At 50.1% G+C, this 9,698-nt stretch overlaps 1 protein-coding gene across 2 annotated transcripts in view; it reads right to left on the reverse strand.

Annotated features, from left to right (window-relative positions):
• Nucleotides 1-582, reverse strand: part of GJB5 (gap junction protein, beta 5, 31.1kDa) — a 3,520-nt gene extending 2,938 nt beyond the window's left edge. The window contains exon 1 of one of the 2 annotated variants that reach the window (XM_011955363.1): nt 435-582. The gene's annotated coding sequence lies outside the window, so the exon portion shown is untranslated. The remainder of the gene's footprint in view (nt 1-434) is intronic. The other variant, XM_011955364.1, reaches the window with a different exon arrangement.
• Nucleotides 583-9,698: the final 9,116 nt, after the last annotated feature.

The raw sequence follows: 9,698 nt of genomic DNA on the forward strand, positions 1-9,698 counted from the left end.
TGGGGGTCGGGGGGTGAGGGACCTCTGATCTGAATCACCAGCTTGCATTCTCAGTCCTGTCTAAGGTAGGCGAGACTCCTGGCAGCTTCTCAGGGAACACCCAGGGAGGCTCCACCTTTAGCCCCCAGGGGCTGTCACCCAGCCCATCCCTACTTGGAGAGGAGTGGGGCAGGGCTTTGCAGGCCTAGGCAGAGCTACCCTGCCTGCTGAGTTTCCGGCCTGGCCCCTTCTTAGCTCCTCTCCCCCTCAGTTCCCTGCTCCCACCTTTGCCTGGCTGGGGACTGCTGAAAGAACCCAGAGCCCCTTATTCCTCCACTACCAGGACCCACGGCGGCGGATATGTCCAGGCCACCTCCCCTGACTCCCCAGCAGAGAAGTGTCCTCCTGCCACGTATGCCAAGGGGCAGGGCACATGCGGACACAGATGCCCTTACCTGAGTGGCTACTCCTCAGGGCTCTCCTGGCTCCCAGCAGCCGGCAATAGGACTCAGCAAGCAGCTGGAATTTCATATCCAGAAGCGGGGACGGTTTTCGGGGAAGCCTGTTGAAGCCTGTTACCAGGACAGAGCCTGTTGGGTGTGCCGGCCCAGCCCGGGAGGAGGAGGAGTTGGGGCCTGCACTGCCATTGGCTGGGCCCGAGCCTCCCCAGACTGCTTCTGATGAGGCTCAGGAAACTGAGGGGTGCACTCTTCCCCGGGCGCTGAGCCTCGAATCCTGGTATCCTCTCAGGGGAGAGGCACAGGTCCACTCTGACTCCTTATTCATCCTCCCATCTGTGGGCTTGTGTGGGAGAAGCTGAGGCCTGAATCCCAGCTCTGCCACTTTCTCACTGTGTGATGCCTCGTTCTCTGTGAAAGTGGGAAAAGAACAACTCCTACCTCAGAGGGTGGATGCATGAATTAACCCAGCCGCAGGGGTAAAGTGCTTAGAACAGTGCCTGGCACAAGGGAAGCCCTGTCTACCATTGCCGGTAATGCGTGTAAACTGTCCAGCACAGGCCTGCCGTATGGTATGTCCTCAAACAAATATTTCTTCCTCCCCCTTTTCCTTATTCCCAGGCCTTTTCTTTCTGAGATACAGGGAAGGCAGAGAAGAAGGGTGGGAGAGAGAGACATATTCACTAGAGAAAATCTCATTTGGATGCATGTTGTCTTTGGGTTAAAAAGGCCAAACCGAAGCCAGGCAGGAACCACAGGAGAGGTGGAGAAGGTGGGCGGGGATGCCTGGGGAAGGCTTCTCGTTAGTGCACAGACACAGTCTGTTGGCCTAATTAACTTCTAAGGTGCCCTGTATCAGCAGGTCACATAGGGTCAGGATTCAACAAAGTATCCAGGAGCCACAAACACCACATGTCCACAAGCAAACACAAGGTAGCTTCACATGTGCATACTGTTACACACAGGCCACAAGTATGGGCACAGTGTTGCACACACATGCAGCAGTGGCTTTATTTTATTCACTGCTCTACCTCTTGTGCCTAGAATGGTGCCTGGTGTCTTGTCCAGTTAGGCTTCAATTTATATTTATTGAATGAATGGTGTGTGAAATGCACACACCCTGCAGAGAGTCACACATTTCTATACTCCTTCAGGCTCTTTCCAAAAAGCTGTTGCCAAGTACAGGAGAGAGGAGGCATATAAAGAGATCAGTTACAACATTGGGGAGAAGTCCTAGAAAAGACATAGATAGAGAAGGGAGTTTTAAGTTCTGCCAGAGGGAGACCCAGGGAAGGTAACATTTAAGCTGGGTCTTGAAGGATGTATAGGAGTTCACCAAGAAGAGATGCTGAGGAGGGACCTTTGAGGCAGTGGGCACATAGTGTGCAGAGGACCTTTGTGAAAGATCATGGAAGAGCATTAGAGAGTGGGCTGGGTAGTGGTGGAGGCACCACATGGCCAGGTGCCTGGAAGGTCAGCAAAGACCTTCCAGACCATGAAGGACCTGGAATGTCATGCTAAGGAGTCTGAATTTATCTTGGGTGCAGAAGGAGGCCTGAGGGAATTCTTTTCTTTTTTCTATTTTTACATTTGTGCTGAGGCAGAAGTGAGTTCTAAAAAAGGAAGAGACATGGTCAGATTGATACCTTTGATCTTATTATTCAAGGTAGTTATATTCTATAAGTCACCAGGAACACCAAGTTAGTGCATATTGAAGCATTCTTCCTAGAGGACGTATGAGGTTAGGTTCCTGCAAGCTTCTGTTTGCAATGTGGTTATCAACTGATCAATACAGAAGTCTGTTTTGTGTGTGTTTCTGAGGACACCTTGTTTAATATATATTGTTGACTCATTAATATTGGACTCATAGCCAACACCACTATAACTCGACTGAATGAAGCTTTTCTGACACACATATTTTTTCCATAAGGCCCATCATAGTCTTCGTGTGCTTAGAAACACTAGATGGCTCTTCAGCACTATACTCAGGGCCATTTCAAACAGCAAAACCCCAGCAAAAAGCAAGAAATGAGAAAAACATGGCACTAAGTAGACCTCCAGTAGAACATATGTTTATAGTATTAGAGCTGAAAGGGGAAGGCAGAATGTCACCTTGTTCAGCCACAGCTGGGAACATGTGCATTGGGAGACTCAAATTCTTGCCACTCTGTTTATGTTATAAATGGCCATGAAAGTGTCTTAAGTATAAATTTTGGATTAGAAATAAATTGTGGTGAGCTGGAGAAAGCACAATACAGAATCTGTGAATAATGAAGATCAACTGCATGTTTAGAAAGCTCCCTCTGTTTGAGAAAAGAGGTTGGAGGGGCTTGTGAGACCAGTATGAAAGTTACTGCAATGATTTAGGCAAGAGATGAGCAAGAGGGTTGGATTTGGGAAATAGCTGGTAAATACAGCTGGCAGCTTTGGGGGACTGATTGGATGTAGGGTGTGGGGCAGGAGGCTGACCTAGAATGGTTCACAGGTTACTGATTTTGGTGATTTGATAGGTGGTTGGGCCACTGATAGAAATAACCCTGTGAGGTAGGAACTCCAATGGCCCCATGTTCCAGATGGGAAAACTGAGGCCCAGAGAGGCTAAGAAACTTGCCTGGGCTTGCACAATCAGTAATCAGGAGAGCTGGGGTTGAAATTCAGGTAGCTGAGCTCCAGAGCCGGTGCTCTTAGCACTGTAATGCTTCAACATCTTTATACCCAAGGATTTGGCAACACTGTTGGCTCCTTTATGCTTGATAAACAGAACCATTTACTCATCGTCAAATATTCATTAAGCACCTACTATGTGCCACGTGTTGTGCCTGATGGTGGAAATAGATCAGTAAGCATGATTCTTATGGTTCAACCTCTGGGCATGGTCCTCTTGAAGATTACAGTCAAAGGAGGAAATAATACATTAAACACACACACACCAATAACTCTAAAAATACAATTGTGATAGACACAAAGGAGAAGCACAGTGCCAAGAGAATGTATACTGGAGAACCAGACCTAGTTTCAGGAGGCAGGGAAAGCCTTTCCAAAAGAGTAAGATGTAAATTGAGGCCTGGAGCTTTCTCCTCTGCCAATAACCCTCTGCCTGCTTCCTAAAATGCCAGCACTCTCCAGAGCTCTGCTGGATTCTCTTCTCTCAGTGCACTCTCCACAGGCTGTGGCTCCTACCACCAGCTTGGGGCTGAGGACTCCAACTATTGCTGCCACCTTGTGGCCCTGGATAGTTCAAGTGGCTCCTACTCGGCACACATAGCACCGAACTCATTAATTCCAAACACATCTGTACGAACCTATGCACCACTTTTCCCACTCACTCCCCCTGCTATGCTTGGAATGTGTCCCCCAATGTTCTCACGTACTGAAACTTAACCCCCAATGCAACAGTGTTGGGAGGTGGGACTTTAAGAAGTAATTAGGTTAGTTAGATGAATATCATTATCATGGGAGTGGGTTTGTTATCTTGAGAGTGGGTTTATTATCTGCTGTACTGAGGGATGGGACTTGGGGGATGCTGGAAATCTAGGAGCGAGCTGGAGGTGGGAGGGATGGAAGGCGGGCATGACAGAGAAGAGGCAAACCTGGAAAACAGGGAAAGAGTTGTGTGATGGGCAGAATCCACACAGACCTGGGCTCAAACCCCATTTCTACTCCCTAGCTATGTGGCCTTGGTCAACTCATTTCTTCTGTCTGAGACTTAGTTTCCTTTCTTTAGAATGTGGAAGGGTGGGGGGGTGCTGTTGTGAGGAGTGCTTGAGAGGATGTATGTAAACATGGTGATTTACAGTTGGCATGTCCCACACATTCATTTTCTTCCACTCTGTGGGCTGTTGCTCTCTGACCTGTTGGGTGGACATTTGTTTTTCCCCTAGGACGAATGGTCATGCTCTTCCCCTATGGTATGCCTCCCTTCCTGGGCCTCTAGACCTACTCCACCAGCTCTGCCCATGCTTCCAAGCTCAGCCCAAGGGGGCTGAAATTGGAATGTGCCCCGTGGTCTCTCCCTATGATTTCTGAGGCTCTGTGTGAGCTGGGTCATGGAGAGGCTCACCATTCCTGAGACTGGGGCCCAATGCTTCTAAGTATCTTCATCCCTCCAGCCCGGCCCACACTAAAGCTGAATCGCTGGTCTCATTCACACAGTGTTTTGTTGTCTCTGGGCGGGTTGTCTCAGTTCCATTTGGGGCCTCCCTTTTAGAGTATTGAGGGCTTATGAGCAGTTCCTGAAGCTTTGGCCACTGGCTGCCACCTTTCCCCTTGCTAACCAAGAGTTCCAAGGCCAAGGACCTTCCTGTTGGGCTCTTGCCTGGATGCTCAGAATCTCTGCTGAGTCATGGTCCAGTGTGGGGACCACATGACTCACTGAAAGTAGCCAGACAGTTCTGGATTTTAAATCTGGTTCCATCAAGTGGTCAGTACATGTAGCAGGTGCTATCAGTATCAGCTCCACGTCCTCTTGGCATACTCCATTTCGGTGGTTAAGAGGACCTTGTATAGCACAATGATTTACAGAAGCAGGACCAGGGTCCAGTGGCCAGCACCTGCCATTCTGCCTGGGGCTCTCTGGGCTTCTGGGCCTCTGCCTGCAAATGGGGTAGGCTGGAAGTGCTAGTGAACTGATGCCCCACTGGGAAGAGCCCTCAACAAGTGACTGATAGAAGTTAGGGTATAAAATCTCCAGCCTCCTCAGCCTTTGATTGAGATGACTGTGAAGCCATTTTCTGCTGTTTCCCAGCAGTCCCCAGCAGGATTAAGCTCCACTGCCCATGGAGGTAACTCACTCAATTAAACAGCCTTCATTAGCTTTCTTCCCTTCTCTGACTCACTGCCCGTTCCCATGCTGATGTTTCCTGGGATGGCCTCCCAAATAAACAACTTGCATGCAAATCCTGTCTCAGGCTTGGCTTTTGGGAGAGCCCAAACTAAGACATCTCTTGTTTGAACGGAGAAGCAATCTCATTTCCTGGGGAATTCGCCTATCCTCACTCTAACCAGCCGCATCTTCGCTCATTGAGTGTTGATTGGCTCAGGGCTGGGACTGGACCCCAACTGAGCTAATCAGTCATATGGATCTTGCTCAGTGGATTGGTCCAATGTGACAGCTTAACCCATGCTGATCTGCCAAGGGGTCTTCCCTGGGACTTTTTAACATGGGACAGGGAGAGTGTCCATCTGATGACAGACATAGTGAGAAGTGAGGCTCCGGAATTGTCGGCAGCCTGCTGTTTGAAAAAGCTGCTTTGCTGAGTGAGACAATGAATCTGATGCAGAAACGGAAGCAGAAACAAAAGATGAGCAAGCGAGTGCTTGGGAGGCTCTGGAGTCCCCGGCTTGATGTATCTTGGGAGCCCAGCCATAATGTTTTCTTTCCTGCGTGCACATAAACCACTGCATTTTCCTTTTGTTTTAGCCTGTTTAATTTAGGCATCTGCCATTTGCAGCCAAACATACTCTCTGTAACCTTGGATTTGCCATTTAATAGTGCCTGGTGCATAGTAGGTGTTTAACAAGTATTTGTTGACTGACTTGTACCCTCTGGACCCTGTTTCCCTTACTTGTGTGTCGGGGGTGATAATAAGTAGCTCGTAGGGCCGTTGCATGGATGAAAGGATGAAATGAGAAAATGAGAGGGAGAGGGCTGTCTTGTTGGCCTGTTTCATGCCGCTGCAACAGACTACCACAGACTGGGTGATTTATAAAGAACAGGGATTTATTTTCTCACAGTTCTGTAGGCTGGCAAGTCCGAGACCAAGGTATTGGCCTCTCGTGAGGATGTGGCCTCTGCTCCCAAGACAGTGCCTCAAACACTGTGTCCTTCAGAGAGGAGGAATGCCATGTCCTCACGTGGCAGAGGCAGAAGGGCCAAAACGGTCAAACTTCCTCTGTTAAGCCATTTTATAACATCATTAATCCATTCATGAGGGTGGAGCCCTCATTACCTAAACACCTCCTCAAGGGCCCCACTCCCCAATACACGGGGGATGAAGTTTCCAACATATGAATTTTGGGAGACACATCCAGACCCTAGCAAGGGCTCTGTCAACTACGAAATGTCAGAGCCACTCAAAGAGCTTTGTTATATGCCTGTGAGCCAGGGAGCGTGCCAGGGAGGATGCCAGGGAAGGCAGGGCATCTTGGATGAGGTGCTCAGAGCCCTGCCTGGATCTGTGGATGCACAGAGCCAGTGAAAGCTGCATGAAGATGAAGCTGATGGGAGTGGAATGGGAGGAATGGCTTGGGGAGATTTTTTTGTCTTTTGAGAGAATCAATAAGAAGGGCAGAGAAGGGAATTAATGTTTATTGACTCTCTGTTATGTAGCATTCACTGGGCTCAACTCCTCGCATACATCAGAGAGTGCAAACTGGTGACCCGGAGGCAAATGTTTTGTTTGGCCTTCACGGTGCTAAAGAAACATTTCGATTAATTACCAACATATCAAAATCTGGAGGTTCCATATAAAAACATATTTTGGGGGAAGGTCTTGAAAAATCAGAAGATCTGGCAGCACGGGGTCTGTATTCCCTGTAGCATCAAGAGCTGGAGCTGACAGGCGCTGCCCTCACCTTGTAGTCATTAAGATGGTAATCCTGGACACGGTCAACTTATCTTCCTAATAGCCCTGCAAAGCCCACTTAGTTCCATTTTATAGATGATAAAACTGAGAGAGACAAAGTGATTTGCACCAGACCACACAGTTAGGGATTGATGGAGCTGGGGTTGTGGCTCAGTTCTTATTGACCCCAGAGTCTATTCTCCTACCACAGTACGGAGACTGTCTGGCTATCTGTGGGAGGAGAGTGAGGAGGGAGAGAGGTTTGGTATCAGTGATTAGGAAGGGTTAGGGTGCCACAGGTAGAGGCAGGAGAACTTGAGGATGGGGAGATGATGATGTCAGACCAGGCCATTGCCAGTTTGAAGGGACCACAGGATGTCCAGGTGAAAGGGTCCACTCCTAGGTCACTTTTAGCACCTGGAACCTGGGCCTGGTGGTCCAAGAAATAGAGGATTGTGGCTGGAGATATTTTGGGGACCTGGTGGCTGATTAGCCAAGGGGAATGAGGCAAAGGGAGGAGACGGAAATGCTGCTCAGGTGTCTTGCTTGACAGCCTCGGTGGCTGGCCCTTCAGGGGATCAGGGTTGGAGCGGGGGCAGGAAAGGGGAGGAGAGAGAGGTTGGGGGAAGCAGATCTGGTAGGGGGAGATGGTGCATCCAGTTTGGAGGTGTTGAGTTGGAGGGAGATGTCCGGGGACAGTTGGCTGAACAAGTCTGGAGCGCGAGAGGATGCTCCTAGCTGGAGTTAATGATCCAGAGAGTAAGCTGTGGTGCCCAGTACAGACCAAAGGGACCAGACCTGGGTGTCCAGACCAACTGTGGCCTTAGTGCTCGGTGGAAGTTGGAGGGATGCCCCCCCATTCAGTCTCTCTGACCTTCCACACGGTAATGAGGATCCCCCCCTCCTCACCCAGCGGGCCCCTCTGTAATCGGCTTCCCTGGGGATGTTTGAGCGAAATGGAATAGCGAGGCAGGCAGGGAAGAAGGGAGGGAGAACTGGTTATCGCTTCCCCTCAGCTCCAAGTGGATAATTACACAGCTCTCTGAGCCCCAGGACTGGGCCAGGCGGCAATCCATGCAGACAGCCTCTCAAAATTAATGGGACTCCAAGGGGTTTGGGGTGGGGGAGCACCAAGGCTGAAAGAGGCTGAGGAGAGAGAAACTAGACTTGGGAAGACTGTGTCTGACAGAAAGAGCCCAAGATGCAGCGTCTGAAGCAGAGATGGAGGGAAAGAGCAGGGAAGTTGAAGCTCAGAGAGGTTAAGTCACCTGCTCGGAGTCACACAGCAACAAAGCTGGGATTTGGCCTCTGTTTGTCTGTGTCCAGAGTGCATGCTCTTCACCCATTCCGTGGTGGACCTTCTCCCTCACTGAGAAGGTCCCTGGAAACAGGCCTTCAGCACACAAACCCTACATCAGAGCTGCTTCTGCTCTGAGTGAAGGTGGGGACCTAGGGAAGAGCAGTGACTTTTGTAGATGTGAGGGAGGAAAAGGGAGCAGGTGTGACGGATCCTTCCGGTCAGCTAGCACAGGGCCCCTCCCTCCCCTGTTGGAACTGAGGGCACCTCCGCATCCCGCCCCTCTGCACCCCTAGCAGTATGCCTCTCTAGCATGCTTCTGGATTCATCTGGAGTTTGGTTTATAGTTATTGTGCCAATGGTAATCTCTTAGTTCTATAAATGTATCATGGCTATGTGAGATGTCATCAGTAGAAGGTATACAGGAGCTATTTGTACTATCTTTGTAGTTTTTAGATTCTTCTAAAATAAAAAGTTTATTATAAAAAACCCAAAACCAACAGCAGATTCCAGCTGTTGGTTGGGGGCAGGGAAGGGGGCTAATGAGGGGAGAGGTCAGGGCCCCAGAGGGGAACTGGGGTGCAGAATATTGATGCAGGCCCCCACGGCAGTGTTCTCATACGAGGGCCCTGTGGCACTCGAGTTAAGCCAGTCGGGTTAGTATCATTCAGCTAGGTCCCCATTGGCCATGTCACCAGGGCCTCAACCTGAGTCTACACTGTGTGCACTCAAGATTCAGTCCACTAGGAGGGGTGAGGATGCGTGGGTAGGGGGTGGTGGGGGGAGGGGAAGCACCGGAAATATCTACAACTTACTTCACATCTGTTACATGCTGGTAAGTCTCCTAAGCTGCTTCATATACAGCATCAATTTGAATTCTCACAAAATCCCATTTCCTGGAGGAGTCTGAGGCACAGAGAGGTTAAGTAACTTGCCTAAGGTCACACAGTATGTTCTGACCAGAACTCTTCTGATAGCCAGGATGGGAGACCTTTTAAAGCTTGTCCCATGAAAGGGACACACTGTAGGTGCGGCAGGACTTCCACGTCTCCCAGGGCAGGAGCCACTGGACCAGCAGGTTTCTGGCGGCCTGCAGCTTGGGAGCCAGCAGGACTGAGATGGGCTCTGGCCTCTCTCCCGGGAGCTTCTTGGGCATCTTGGCTTGGCTTTTCTCTGCATGGTTGCTCCGTCCTCTCTTACACCTGGTCCCCAAGGCTATTCTGTCTGCTCTACTCCACAGTGGAGCTCAGCGTCTCCTCCTGGCCCCTGCGCCCACTGCTCCCAGTCCAGCTGAAGGAGTGACTGATTGGCCCAGCTCCTCCTCCTCATGATTGGCCGCCCTTAGGTCCAGGTGTCTGTGACCTGAACGGGCAAGACAAGCAGGACAGTATGGTTCAGTGC

Source organism: Colobus angolensis, unplaced genomic scaffold (assembly GCF_000951035.1).
Source record: "Colobus angolensis palliatus isolate OR3802 unplaced genomic scaffold, Cang.pa_1.0 Scaffold4, whole genome shotgun sequence".
Taxonomy (NCBI): Eukaryota; Metazoa; Chordata; class Mammalia; order Primates; family Cercopithecidae; genus Colobus; species Colobus angolensis.